Below are 14571 nucleotides of genomic sequence, written 5' to 3' on the forward strand. Positions count from 1 at the left end.
GCCTTTTGCAAGCTGTTCTTGGAGTTTTATTAAATATCAACAGAAGTGCAACAATATGAGGTAGAACTTCAAACATAATCACTGCTGTTAGCTAGAATAACAGGAACAAACCAGGAGTGAAGCAATGGTTCCTGTGCCAGGTCTTCAAGCAATCTTGATGCAAAGCAGACTGCAGAAAATCCAGATACTTACCTACTGAAATTAATGTACTTTACACCTTCAAACACCCCCCCCACACACACACACACACATGAACACACAAACACACGTCATTTGGTTTTCACAGGATTATGTGAACTGAAGAAATTAGAAATCCATTTGTAATGAAAAGTTTCTAATATTGATTAACTAAGTATTCTTCAAACAGACCTCTTGCTGTGTTGTTCATTTGGTAGTGAACAAGGAAAAGTCTAACCCTTAGACATCAACCTTTTTGGCACCAGGGACCAGTTTTGTGGAAGACAATTTTTTCACACACCAAGAGGGAAGATGGGGAAGAATAGCTTGTGAGAGTGTGCAACTGAGATCCCTTGCATGCACAGTTCACATTAGGGTTCTCAGTCCTATAAAATCTAATGCCATTGTTGATCCAACAGGAGGCAGAACTCAGGTGGCAATGCAGGCAATGGGGAGCGGCTGTAAATATAGATGAAGCTTTGCTCTCTTGCCTGCCACTCATCTCCTGCTGTGTGGCCTGGATCCTAAGAGTCCATGGACCAATTCTAGTCTGTACTCTGGATATTGGGGACCCCTGCATTAGACAACCTAGAGTTTACTATGTGTGGATAAAGTGAGGCTCTGAGGAGAGGAATGTGGATGTGAACATGAATGGGTAATTTCAATAAAAGAAAGAAGTTTTCCAGTTCTGATTTTAAGAGGAATGGACATATAAGAACAGATTGTGAGACATTCTACAGGGAAGTAACAGCATAGATAAAGTTTAAGATTAAGAGAGAGCATACAATTAAATGTAGCTTGCTATGACTATAGTTGGAATTATGTGTGTGTGTGTGTGTGTGTGTGTGTGTGTGTGTGTGTGTATTGGCTGGGAAAGAACAAAATTAGGATGAAAAATAATTAAAATACTGAAGTGGGAGTCAGGAAGCCATACCAATGAAAGTGTTGAATGTTATGAAGGGAAAGTATGAATTTTGTCTTCAGGACAATGAGGTCATTGAAAGGATTTAAGTGAGAAAAAAGGATGGTCACATCTCCTTGTAGAAAGAAACTTCTAGAAGCAGTATGGGATTGATTTGTCTTGGCTACAAGGCCCATTGGGAAATAGGAGAAAGATAATGTTCCAACTAGTAAGGTAGCAACAGAGGGATGTATCAAGAGACAGTTTAAGATAGAATAAAGACATTATCACTGGAAGAACTTCAAATTATCTAAACAGGGATTATAGAGAAAAAAAACTAAACAATAGTATTTTTTTTGGAGAGGTTTTTTTGTTTGTTTGTTTGTTTGTTTGCTACAGGGCGCATGCACTCGCCAGAAAGAGAGAGACAGAGAGAAAGTGAGAAATCATTCCCCAAAGGGTATGGCCACACCACAATCCCTTCTCTTCCATTCTCCTCTCAGGATCTTGATTATGCATGCACACGCGCCTGGCGTGAGTTTAAGCCACACAGTCTGGGACTCGAACCATGGTCGGCTATTTGGGAGTTCAGCGTCATAGCCATTATGCTAACTGCTGGTCCCAAACAATAGTGTTTTATTTTGTAGGTGTTTTCTGGGCTACCATGCAGAATTGGTGCCATTCAGTGAGACAGTAAATACAAGAAAAAAAAAAGAGCAAATTTGTGTAGCTTTGAAATTGATCAAGGAATCAGAAAATCAGTAGAAAGTGAGATACAGTAGAAGGGCAGTTGACAACTTTAGAAATCTGAATCCTTAGAAAGGATTAAAAGAAATCATCAAGTCCTTATTATTGTTAGAACAGAACACAGTAATAGTTAAATATTATATTATACTAATTATAGCCAGTTTATTTTTTATAAGAGATTTTTGCCTTAGGGTGTGTGTACTTGCCAGGCCAGGAGAGAGAAAGACAGTGAAAGGGAAAATGAGAAATCACCCTCCAGGGGGATGGCCTGGCAATGACTGCTGCAATCCCTTCTCCTCCATTCTCCTTGCAGGATCCTAGGCACACAGACACACACACACACACACACACCCCTGGTATGATTTTCAAGCCATCGGGTCCAGGACTCAAGCCACAGTCAGCCATGTGGGAGTCTAGCAATGTTACCTCGATGCCATCTGCTGGCCCCAATAGCCAGTTTCTTCAGAATAAAATTCATCTATAATAGATATCATTTTCCTCATCTTCGCAGTTAGCTTATTTCCAGCAGTCTCAGTACTAATCACTGGCTATATTGATCTTTTCCATTGTTTCAAGTTGCCTCAAAACTCTAAACAGATGACCTGTTCAGATACGAAGAAAAAATCACAGATTCTAGCATCTAAGGTGGGTTTTTTTTGTTATTATTGAATTTTTGTTGTTTTTGTTTTTTTTGTGGGTTTTTTTGAGAGGTTTTTGCTATAGGGCACATGCGCTCACCAGAAAGACAGAGACAGACAGAAAGTGAGAAATCACTCCCTGGGGGGATGGCCACATCGCAATCCCTTCTCTTCCATTCTCCTCTCAGGATCTCAGGCACGCATGCTTGCACATGCACCCGGCATAAGTCTAAGCCACCAGTTCCAGGACTCGAACCTCAGTCAACTGTATTGGAGTCCAGCGACATAGCCATTACACTAACTGCTGGTCCCAACACCTAAGGTGTTTTAAAATATAACATTTATGCAAATATGAATGTCTAGTCAACACATTTTTGTCTTATGTCTTAATCTTCAATAGAATCTTCTGATTCCTATAGTTATTTAACAGTGGGCTGATGATTACAGAGACAGAGAGTTCATTGAATGAGGGTTCACGAAGAAGCCAAAGCCTGTGACTTCCAGTGATTGCCAGAATTACGTGTGAGCAGAGTGCTTCATTCTGGGGAAAAGTAAGGCATGAAAGGTGAATCCAAAATAATCAGGGTCTACCATCTTTCTGTGGATACCTATATAGATACACAATATATCAAGATATCTATACATATAGATATCATGTATATATCTATAAGAGATCTGTGTTGTGTGTGTGTATATATGTGTGTGTGTGTGTGTGTGTATATATGTATATATATATATATATAGTTAATGCAAGCTGGACGCTCTTTGTGAGCCTATAAGATATATGATTATATGTTAAATGCATCTCATGAGATGAGAGAGGAAAGAGCTATCTTTTTATTGGAGTTTCTTCATCCCTGCCAACCACACTAAGAAATTTTAAAATGTATATTAAAAAAAGGTATTCAATGTAAATAATGTATAGTGACTGTTATTACTGCAGGGAGTAAGATAAAAAGACACAAGATTCCCATATCCATTAAATTTTCATTCTAGGCCCAGCCACAGTGGTCCACATTGGTACAACACAGCCATGGTGGCCCACATGGGTTCCACAGGCATAGGCCACATGAGAGGACTAGGTTTGACTCCTGGCCCACCCTAAAAGCTGAGCTAAGTGATAAGCATCTGTAGTCCCAGCTACTCAAGAGGTTAAGAAGGGAGGATGCAACAGAGTAAGAACAAGTTGTAAAATATAAGTTCAGTTCAGCTGATAAGAGCAGTGGCCAACTATGGTTTGAGATCTCATGTGGAAATACGCCAGAGCTAGGCTTGCCAGAGCTAGGGTTGCACTAAAAACAATCTTCCACAGATCAAACTCTTAGTATCTCTCTTCTTTTATCACAAAAGTCACTGGGTTTCTTTTGGAATTACAGATATAATACCTGAGGTCCAGAAAGGAGAAGGACAAGTGGCAACCGTGTACTTCACACAGCTAAATCATCTTATTTCAAGGCAGATTCATAAAACGTAAAGACATAGCCAACCGCTTCAGCTTACAACTCAATGGCCATTCACACCTGCAGTAGCCATAGAGGCATGCAGGCAATGGAGTAATAATTTTTAAAGGCAAACAAAAAGTGACAGCCCCAAATCTTATAATTAGTGAAAACATTCTTTAGACATACTCAGATGAAGGAAACTAAGACTGTCACTAGCAGACTTAGAACTCTAAGAGCAAAAAGAAAAAGGAAAAGAAGTTCTCAGAGGAAAGCGAAATAATGCAAGGGAAACTTGGACCTTCATGGATTGTCTTGGTCCAATTGGGCTGCTATATACAATAAACCAGGTGATTTATAAAGGATATAAATTTATTTTTCATAGTTCTAGTGGCTACAAAGTCCAAGATTATGGTGCTAGTACATTCTGTGTCTGGTAAGAACTCACTTTTGGATTCATAGAAATCATCTCAAAGCACCATGACCTTGGAGAAGGGATAAGGCAGTTCTCTGAGGCCTGTTTTATAAGAGCACTAATTCCATTCATGAGGGCCACATCTTTTTGATCTAATACCTCCTCAAATCCCCAACTCTTGACACCATCACATTGGGAGTTAAATTTCAACATAAAAATTTTAGGACTGGACAAACATGCAAACCATAGTAAGAATAGACAGAGCCACAAAAATGATAAATATTTACATAAAAATAATAGACCATTTTTCTTTTTTAAGTTCTTCAAGATATTTATGATGATTGAAAACAAAAACTGCAAAACTGTCCAGTGGATTTTCTATGTATGCAGATATAATATATTGGCAACTACATCATGAAGGAGTGAGGGTAAAGAAATCTGTAACTAGCAAGAGTTCTATAATTCAAGTGCTAAAATATAGATTCTAAGGAGATTATGAAAAAGTTAAGTACTTGCAACCTTAATAGAAAAAACTAAAAGTGTAAAACCCTCAATAGACAAATTAAAGTCCTAGGAAAACTTTAGGTTGCTTTTGTGCAGTGTTTAGTCTTCAGAATTCTATTTCTTTGTTGTTTGTTTGTTTTTGCCAGAGGACTCATGTGCTCACCAGAGTGAGACAGAGAAAGAGAGAAATCACTCCCCATAGGAAGTGATTATGCCCCAACACCTCCTCCATTTCTTTCTCCTTTCAGGATTTTGGGCAAGCATGTAAATGTGTTCTCCAACTACTGGGTCCAGGACTCAAGTTGCACGGTCAGCCATGTGGGATCCAGCCACCCCAAGCATGATGCCATGAACTGGCCAACTGCTAAATTCTTTATATTCCCTAGTGTTTGATCAAATTTAAAGCAAAGCCCAACCTCTACTTAAACAAATTCAAAGTAAGTTAAGAACATAGTAAAGAAGTTAACAAAGTTCAATGTGTCATTCCTTATAATTAAGGCTTATACCCAGAAATGAATCCATGTTTCTGCCTATTTTCATATACGACTACAGCAAATGAAATAAGACTGACAATCTTGGTTTATATATTTTTTTCATGGCTTAAAATTTTACAGATTTTTTGGAGTCATAAAGACAAGAGGGGAGTCTTAAAAAGTTCATGAAAAGTATGTATTATGAAAAAATTTAATGTATAGATTTCAAAAGTTCTGGCACCAGAATTAAGTTCATACTTGAATTCTACTTTTCCACAAATGTCTTGAAGTCTCCTCATACTAAGCCTCTTACTTATAGAGTAAACCAATAAGATCCAGAGGATCTACTTAATGAAATTTTCCATCTTATGGAATGTGTTCTCCATGCTCTTTCTCATTTCCTTGGCTGGCTCAGTTTCATCCTTAAAATCTCAGTTAAAATTTCAGATCATTAGTGAGTCTTTTCTAGCCCTACTCTAACAATGTGGCCCTTTTTTTGGTGGAATTTATCTTTATTCCCATAGTTATTGTGATTTCCCCCCCATCCTTGATTTTAATCTGACTTAATTATATACTAGAATAAAACATCCATGTTAACAGACCCAAGTCAGGCTTGTTCTCTATTTTATCCCTGAAACATAACACAAAGTGCAGTATATTGTTGACAAAATTTAATTGCATTGAATCTTCTCATTAAAATGAAAATTTGACATTCTTTCACATAGAAATATTATTATTTTATATTAATAACTGCTTTAAACTTCTTATAAATTAGTTTAATATTCTCATTAATAGGGAAGTTTCATTTTCAACAAAATAGCAAATCAATTTTCCCTAAGATTTAAAAATAAATTTCTTGAACTCTAAGATCTTCAATATCATGAGCGGTGTTTGGTTTGTTTCTATCTCTTCAAAGCTTGATACAGCATAGGATCCATAACAGGTATGCAATAAACTTTACTAAACAAGAGAAAAAAAAGGGGGGCAAATGGTGGCTCAGTGGTAAAATGCAACCATTTGCAAGGCTGATCCACATGAAAGATTCTGGGTTCACGTCTAGACACCTCCATGAGTACACCAGCATGTGCATGCATGACTAAGGCTGTGGATGACCATGGCATCAAGACCTTGTGGGGGTGCTATCTCTCTGTCTCTCTTTCACTTAAAAAGTAAATAAATAAACTTACAAGAAAGAGAAAGAGAGAAAAAGACAGGAAGGCTTTTAGTTGTACTTTATTGAATAGGGGTATATTACTAGAGAAAAAGTATTTTTATTTTAGTGGATTGATAACTAGTGATCATTAACATAATAATAATGACCAGCTAAACTTTTGCTTATCATGGACTTTTAATCACTAACATTTACTTAGAGAGGGAAAAATGAGTTTGTGTGCTCGGAGATTATAAGGAAAAATGTTGACGGGTTTCATAATCAAGTAAGAGTGTCTCATGAAAAATAGAGTTCTGCTTTCTCTCATTTTATTCTAAGGGAATTTTGCTCCTTAATATCTAAATGCCTGTCACATTACTTCCAGGACCTTTTAAACAGTTTTACAATGTTTATTCTCAATCCTTTATTACTTTTTTGTCACTTAACTATGCAAAATCATTATAGATGCAATGAGTTAACCTGACTTGTGTATGTTAAAACCTCATGTCTCATATAGCTCAAAGTGAGATCATCAAATAAGAATATCAGTCTTAAGTCTTGTCTGGCCTAGGAAAGTGGTGTCAAACACTTCTGGGAGCATGAAAGGAGAAATTAGATTGACTTACAAGTGATCCCCAAAAGGAGAATGGGTGTTTATTTCAAAGAACAAAGCAAACTCATTGAGACTAAAGTAACAGGTCATCCAGGCTTTCTAGTTAAATGGTCTGTCTAACAAAATGTCACCACCAAATCTTTCAGAAGGGAAAGCAAGACTGTATCTCAGGTTTATCCTTTATTCTCTCACGTTTCTATAGAGTCCATTTTGGAGGAATATTATAAAGAAAGTTTCGGCCTGAATATCTCTGCACCCCCTCCCCTAAATATTTATGGTAATCCTTTCTCATCTGAATTTGCATTGTCTAATATTTACATTATCTGCAAAGGAAATTATCTTATTCTATGATCTGTCAAGATTAAAAATTGACTTAGGCATGGAATATGCCAAGATGATACATAGTTATAACTGAACAAATCCTTACCACAGCTGTTTCTAAGCAGAAATAAAGATCAGGAGAATTTAATTCACACATTTTTCACTGGGTGGTATTTTCAGATTTCTTGCTACTTGAAATACAAAAGTAACTTTCATCAGTCTCCATTATTCTTTAAATGTATACTTAAAATCAGTTGTCAAAGCCTCTTCAAGCCCGTATGGGCAGGCAGATGTGGGCTCCTAGAATCTAAGCAGGTGTATAATGAAGTACTAAGGTAAATGACTTAAATGAGGATTAATGAAACATGTACATTTCCTCAAGTAGGATAAAAAGCTGATGGTCTATATATTATGCAAATACTTGTATTTAAATAATCATAGCCAAACTAGGTTGCATCCAGTATAAAATATTGCAGATTAGAACTGTACACATAAGTTTTATGAAAAAGAGTTATTTTTATTGCCCCATTTTATCAAGTCTATATTTTTAATGGGAAAAAAAATACCTAAATGTCTCTGTACATTGGTCTTTTGAGTTTACATGAACAGTATTCAAAAATCCAGAAGAATACCAGGAAATCCTAATAGATTTAGCATTTGGTGTCTAGGAAGCCAGACACACTTGGTAATCACTTCTATGTACCCTCTTGTCTGAGCAAACATTAAAAAAGTGTTTACTTTTTCAGTCAAGTAATTAGGAACCTATTACATTTGGGCATTTTAGAAATGGGAAATTAAGAATTGTTTTCTTTGCAACTGGTTGTGAAAGTCAGATAGTTCAATGCTACTGATTAAAGATTCATAATGAATTTTTTCCTCTTCTTCCAAAAGGCATTTATTTCAAAGAAGTACAGAAATCAACAAGAGCAAAGAATGCCATTTGATAGACTTTTAAAAAAATTTTTAAAAATTATTTTAACTTGGGACCAGCAGTTAGTGTAATGGCTATGTTGCTGGACTCCCACGTAGCTGACCGTGGTTTGAGTCCCGAACCCAGTGGCTTAAACTCATGCCAGGCATGTGTGCACATGTGCCCAAGATCCCCCTGAGAGGAGAATGGAGGAGAAGGGATTACAGCGTGGCCATCCCCCCCGGGGGGGTGATTTCTCGATTTCTGTCTCTGTGTCTCTCTCTTTCTGGTGAGCACATGTGCCCTATAGCAAAAAAAAAAAAATTAATAAATAAAAAATTAAAAAATGAGGGGTTGGTAAACACCTTAAACGAAGTAGACTGTAAAGTCTGCAATTATCTCCGGCACTCGAAATATGCTTGGCCATGTGGTAGTCCAGCACCCTTAACCACCACACCACCTGCCAGCCCCCATTTGGTAGACTTTTAATTTTGGGAATAAATCTAATACATTTACAGTCAACAGCTTTAAAATACCACATGCAGGGATCAGCAGATAGTGTAATGGCTACATCGCTAGACTCCCATGAAGTCGACTGCAGTTTGAGTCCCAGACCCAGTGGCTTAAACTCACACTAGGCACGTGGGCGTGTGTGCCCAAGATCCCGAGAGGAGAATGGAAGAGAAGGGTTTGTGGCATGGCCATCCGCCCTGGGGGTTGATTTCTCGCTTTCTGTCTCTCTGGTGAGCACTCCCGCCGTATAGAGAAAACCTCTCCAAAAAAAAATGCATACCAGCACCCAGTTGGGGCTGTGTAGCTTACTGCAGTCACTAAGCAGGTATTTTTTAATGCAACTTTTAATTTTTAAAAAAAGTAATTTTAGCTTTAATAAATCAAAATAAAAAATGTTAAGAGAAATTTGCTTATGACATAAAATTAGGAAAAAGTTAGGACTCAGTTCAAACAGTAGGTAGATGAACCTATTGACAGCTCAAAGAAGGCAAAAATCCTTAAATTTGTAAAGCAAAGCATTGAAGAAAATCAGTAATGGTTTAGTTAAAAGTCATAAAATTCTATTTTACCAGTTCATTCTCATGTAATTCACTTCTTAACAAGCAGAGGGACATCACATTGCAAAGAGGCATGCATTCAGGAATGAGAGGAATTACTATGTTCACCTCTGCAAAACAATCCCCCAGTTATATAGTCAAGCACTGAAACACATTAAAAAGTAATAAATACATGATGAATCTATGTGTGTGTGTATGTGTGTGTGTGTGTGTGTGTGTGTGTGTGTGTATTTCTTTGTTTTTGAATATAGCATATATGCATGAACATGAGAGAAGGAAAAAAGAGAGAGAAGCAACTTCAATAGGATCTTGTTATATCACGATCTACTCTCCCCGGCCCTCCAGCTATTCTGGATCTTGGGTACTTGCACAGAAACCTGGTGATATGTTCTTGTTCATTCAAACCTTCCAGGGCACCCGTGGAAGTGACATCAACCAAGTGACATCAACCAAGCCTACATTTCATAAATGATAATTTGAGATACATGACCATATAAAATGATAGGTAAGGAAAACATACACCTGATAAAGGATTGGTAAAACAATGTAGGACTACTCCATATTTTTTTACTCAAATCATGGTTATTTGGTTTTCATTGCAGAACTCAAGTAAGAACAGAATTTTATTGTACACTCTAAGGGCACCAGGTATTTCATTTAAAGAAAGATAAGTATCTTGCTAAAAGACATGTTACACTTTAATAATACGAAAACGTACACACAAAAGCACATGCATGCATGTGTACACACACAGCCTTTGAAAGACCTGATGAAGATGCTAACTGAGCACTTGTAAGCTAATCCCCTTTCCCATAATGCACCTCTCCCTTTTCAATCTCAATGAGTACTAATTTTTTTTTTTCTCTTTTACATTTTAAAAGTAGGTGCTGAGAGAGGGTCAAGTAAGATCAGCAAATTCGGGACCAGCAGTTAGCGTAATGGCTATGTGGCTGGACTCTCACGTAGTTGACCGTGGTTCGAGTCCCGGACCCGGTGGCTTAAACTCATGCCGGGCGTGTGTGTGTGCCCAAGATCCCAAGAGGAGAATGGAGGAGAAGGGATTGCAGTGTGGCCATCCCCCTGGGGGGCGATTTCTTACTTTCTGTTTCTCTGTTTCTCTCTGTCTGGTGAGCACACATGCCCTATAGCAAAAACATCTCAAAAAAAAAAAAAAAGATCAGCAAATTCTTTTCTCAAAAGTAGGGGGACCAGCAGTTAGCATAATGGCTATGTCGCTGGACTCCCATGTAGACGACCGTGGTTCGAGTCCCGGACCCGGTGGCTTAAACTCATGCCGGGCGTGTGTGTGTGCCCAAGATCCCAAGAGGAGAATGGAGGAGAAGGGATTGTGGCGTGGCCATCCCCTGGGAAGTGATTTCTCACTTTCTGTCTCTCTGTCTTTCTCCTGTCTTTCTAGCGAGCACATGTGCCCTATAGCGAAAACCTCTCAAAAAACAAAACTAGGTGTAAAGTTGGATAAAACTGACCATGAGCATACAACAATCAGAGAATCATTTTTGCTTAAAAAATAATGGAATTTCAGATAAAGATAATTGAATTCATGTTGGTCCTGAATGGGGATTAAGGGATTAACGGTAGGGATTAAGTTCTGTGCAGAGAGACAGGTCCTATATAGCCAACTGCAGTTTGAATCCTGGCCCTATGACTTGAAAAGCATGCCAGATATAAGCACGTGCCCAGAATTCTGATACTGGAGAAATGGAAGACAAAATGCTGAGTGTGGCAATCAGTTTTAGGTGTCAATTTGGCTAAACTTTAGACCCCAGTTATTGAATTAACACTAATTTTAGGTGTTTCTGTGAAGTATTTCTTAGATAAGTTGAAGCAATATCAGTCAATTAAATAAGTGATGTTATTCCAGGTAATCTATGTGTGCCTGATTCAATCCATTGCAAGCCTTCAGAGCAAACTGAGATTTCCCTGAAGAAGACAAAATTCTACTCATTCACTGAACCTTTAGCTCCAGCCTGAGAGTTCCTGCCTGTCTTTTGGATTGTTTTTCTTTTTTTAAGTGCTAAAAGAAATGTGTGCTCACCAGAGAGAAACAGAGAGACAAAGTGAGAAAGTAACTCCCAATGGGCATGATCACATCAGGATTCTCCTCCATTTCTCCATCTTGTCAGGATCTGGGACACACATGCACACATGCCCAGGTGTTTTTCAATCCACCAGGACCAGGATTTGAACAAGTTGACCATGTGGAATCCTGCTCCCTTAACCATTAGGCTGTGAGGAGGGCCGATTCTGGATTTCTGACTTGCCTAAGCATTTTCCACAATCTCTTAAGCCAATTCTTTGCAGTAAACACCTTTGTAGTTCTATTACTTGAATTGAAATATGACTGATACATAAAGGATATCAAATACAGCTATAAAAACAAAACTAAATGGAAGTGATAAAGAATGGGTGTGAAGGGAAGATATTATTTTATGTTGGGTAGTCAGGAAAGCATCACTGGTGAGATGCAGTATTTGATAACATAAGTCTAATTCTTCAATTCTCCCTTTCCCCAGCCTTTTTGCCATGGAACTTTGCAGTACTTTTCACTAAGAGGCAGGACCTAGGCCTCTGATCACTGTGTCTGTTTTGATTTGATAAATTTTCTTGGCCAATGAGATATTAACAAATGAGGCTAAAACAGAAGCTTCAGAACATCTTGTCATGATTTCACATGACTCTTGTTCCTCAGCCACAACCATAAGAATATGCTCTGGAGGATGAAAAGAGTAGTATCCTCAGTTACCCCAGCTGAGGCCATACTAGATCACCCAACAGCCAAGCTAACCCCCACACACGAGTCTGCCCATCCAGTAGCAACAAGAGTTGCCCAACTGACCCATGACTGAAGGCAGATTCATGGGTGATCTTAGACAAGATCAGCCAAGTCTTGTTCACATTACCTTGAACTCATATGAAAAACATTTGTTGCTGGTAAGCCCCTGATGTCTTATCATTGCTTGCTATGGAGCATTAGTACGACAAAAGGTAAATTGCTGTGACATTTGAATAGGCCTGAAGGAAACAAAAGATGAGACCAAACTGGAAAACAAAACAAAAACACAACATTCCAGGCAGCAGAAAAGACTAGTACAATTGCTCAAATGCAGGAGTGTATTCAACACACTTAAGGAACAGCGAATGGCTTTGTGTGGCAGGTGCACAAAAAGAGAAGAGCACCAGGAGACAAGGCAAGTTGAGGAGCAGGTAGCCCAGACATCTAAGGCCTTGTAAGCCTTGGTAAGGGCTGAGCGAAACTGGAAGTCAATGAATGGTTTTGAGCAAGTTAGTAACAGGGCTTGACTTCTATTTTTAAAACCAGTATACGGGCTGCTATGTAGAGCATGAACTGCAGGGAGAAAGATGTAAAAGTAGGGAGGCTGTTCTATCCTTTTAAATGTTCTCAGTGAAGATGAAAATTGATTGTTGGTTTGGTCAGTTTATGAAGAAGAATTGGTAAGAAGTCTTCAGATCCTGTATATAATGTTAAAGAACTGCTGGTAGGCTTTTTAGATGGCTGGGATAGAAGATATGAAAGAAAGAGAAAAGCAAAGGATGACTCCAAGGCAAAAGCAGTTTTTGTTCAAGGAGAATGTGGGAAGAGTAGTTTGGGTGTATGTAATAGGAATCAGGCACTTGCTAATTTTGAGATGACATCAGGTATGTAAATGGCTGGGAAGCAATCAGCTATATAGCTGTAAAGATGGAGATAGGAACTTGGAAGTCACTTACAAGAGGAATACAACACAAAATTAAAGCCCCAGAGGAACTTTCAAGCAAAAGGTGTATTATCCAAATTGAGCGAAGACAAAACACAAAACTCTCATATATCAATTAATGAAGAAAAGATTGAGGGGTGATTAAAAACCCACCATTGAAAAGGCACTGAGACCAAGTGATTTCAGAATTCATTCCTAGCCAGTGAAGTGTGCTGCAGAATATCATCAGAAATAGTTTAGAGAACTGAAAGTGATGTTCTCCAGAGAATGGAAATTAGGTGTTGGTAAGATTGAAACAGGAGACTGCTGCTTTACATAAAAAAATTTGTATTTCTATATAACAACTTAAATCACATACACATATTATATTGACTAAAACTAAGAATTAAACAGTGTGAAGGGGAGGTGCAGAAGTAGAAATATCTTTCAAGGGAGAGAAAGAAAAATGTCTCTCTGGAAAGAAGAATGTCTATGAAAGTTTTTAAAAATATACATCTGTCGGGGCCAGTGGGTGACATAGTGGTTAAGGCGCTGGACTCCTGCATCGCTGACCGATTCAAGTCCTGGACCTGGAAGCTTGAAAATCACACCGGACATGTGTGCGAAAAGCCCCAAAATCCCAAAGGACAATGGAGAAGGGATTGCAGTGTAGGAATTCCCCCCGGGGGGTAATTTTTCACTTTCCCTCTCACTATCTCTGTCTGTCTCTTTTGCAAGTAGATGTGCCCTAAGAGAGAGATGAGATGATTAAATAGAGAAGGAAATAGAAAAAGTTGTGTTAATGATACAGCGGGGAAAAAGAATAATTTCCCAGCCAGTGACAACAGATAAAATGTATAACACAAGTGTAGGGAGTGATTGTAATAGGAGGGTGTCTTAGTTCATTCAGGCTGCTATAACAAATACCATAGACTAGATGGTTTATAAACAACAGAAAGTTATTTTTCCCCATTTTGGAGACTGGAACCTGGGACCAGAGTGCTGGAATGGTGAAGTATGGTGAGGGCTCTTTTCTAGGTTATAGACTGTAGACTTGCTGTTTCACAACAAAGCTGAAAGAGGAGTCACTAGCTCTCTAGCTGCTCCTTCTGATGACGCTAATCTGTTGATGAGATCCAAATTTGACTTAATTACCTTCCAAAATCCTCACTTCCTAATACTAGCACACTGGGATTAAGGTTTCAACAAGTGGATTTTGGAGGAAAATAAACATTTGGTCCACTGCAACAGGACCCCTGACTTTACTTGAAAGGAAGAGAAAGAAAATGGATTCTGTTGCAGAGAGGTTTGTGAATTTGCTAGTAGGAAAAGGTGAAGGAGTTACTAGCTGATGGTATCTGTTGTCTAACTGTTTGTTTTTGTCTTCAAAGATTTTATTTGTTCATTTATTGAGAGAGGGAGAGACAGAGACAGAATAGGAACCCTTAACGGGGTCACACTGGGGACAATTTGGAAAGAGGAAAGGAAAGCAGGAAT

General features: G+C 38.3%; 1 long non-coding RNA gene across 1 annotated transcript in view; it reads right to left on the minus strand.

Moving 5' to 3' along the window:
* The window catches only part of LOC114008713 (uncharacterized), a 196172-nt gene that overhangs the window by 180796 nt on the left and 805 nt on the right, over positions 1 to 14571 (minus strand). The window lies entirely within an intron of this gene.

Source organism: Tupaia chinensis, unplaced genomic scaffold, assembly GCF_000334495.1.
Source record: "Tupaia chinensis unplaced genomic scaffold, TupChi_1.0 Scaffold000373_2, whole genome shotgun sequence".
Classification (NCBI taxonomy): Eukaryota; Metazoa; Chordata; class Mammalia; order Scandentia; family Tupaiidae; genus Tupaia; species Tupaia belangeri.